We start from the raw sequence: 1,098 nt of genomic DNA, 5'->3' as shown, positions 1-1,098 counted from the left end.
GTTTTATCTGGTTTCATTGTCATATGCCAATGCCTCCTGAATTTATATGTCCCATTGAAACCTCTCTCCAAACACAGACTCCAAAATCTACTTGACAAATATTCTTGGATATTTTATAGGCAACTCAAAATTAATACATTCAAAAACAAAACTCCTGATATTCTCCTCTTAACCTCATCCACCCACGGCCTTCACCATCCTAATGGTATTTCCATTTTTCTAGATACTCCAGCCAAAAATGTTGAAGTCATCCTGATTTTCCTCCTCCTTTTCTACCCCACATCCAATCCATTCACCAATGCTATTGGCTCTACAACAAAATATTTCCATATCCAATTATTTCCTACTCCCTCCCTTGCTACCACTCTGGCCCACCTATTGATAATTCTTTCACTGGAATTATTGCAACCCTCTCCTATCTGGTTTTTCTGCTTCCACCTTTCCCCCTGAGTCATGAAATGGAATCTCAGCACAGCAGCTAAATAATCCTTTGAGAATAGAAGTCAAACCAGGTTAGTCCTCTGCTCAAGACATCAGTGGTGGTTCCCATCTCACCTGGAATAAAACAAAAAGCCCTTTCCATGACCATAGTCCTTTATTTCTCTTACCTCATTTGCAATTACTTTTCTCCTGACTCATTACCTTCCAGCCCCACTAGCCTCCTTCCTGTTCCTCCAACACATACAAGAAATAGTCCTACCTTCCACCTGGAAATCTCTTCTTCCACATATCCATGTGGCTCACTTCTTCACCTCTTTCAATTTTTGGTTCAAATTTCATTTATTCATGAGATGTTTCCTGACCAGATAAACTTTGACAGCACTCCCCCCCAACACACTCCCTCTCCCCTCTTTTTTTGCTTTGTCTGAAACAATCATCACCAGTTAAGGTACTATATATTTTGCTTAGTTATTTTACTTATTATCTGACACCAATCCTTGAATATAAGCTTCATGAAGGTGTACATTTTTTGTCATTTTTCTCCTCCTAACCCTCCAACTCCCATTCCCTTGCTTTTTCCCTAGTACCTAAAATAGTGTCTGGCATGTCATTGATAATAAATATTCTTTTGTATTTTAATTGCTCTTATTTCTCATA

This window comes from Mirounga angustirostris, unplaced genomic scaffold (assembly GCF_029215605.1).
Source record: "Mirounga angustirostris isolate CCGP_5_RB_7025 unplaced genomic scaffold, mMirAng1.0.hap1 SCAF_13, whole genome shotgun sequence".
NCBI classification, from domain to species: Eukaryota; Metazoa; Chordata; class Mammalia; order Carnivora; family Phocidae; genus Mirounga; species Mirounga angustirostris.
This window is presented reverse-complemented; position numbering follows the sequence as displayed.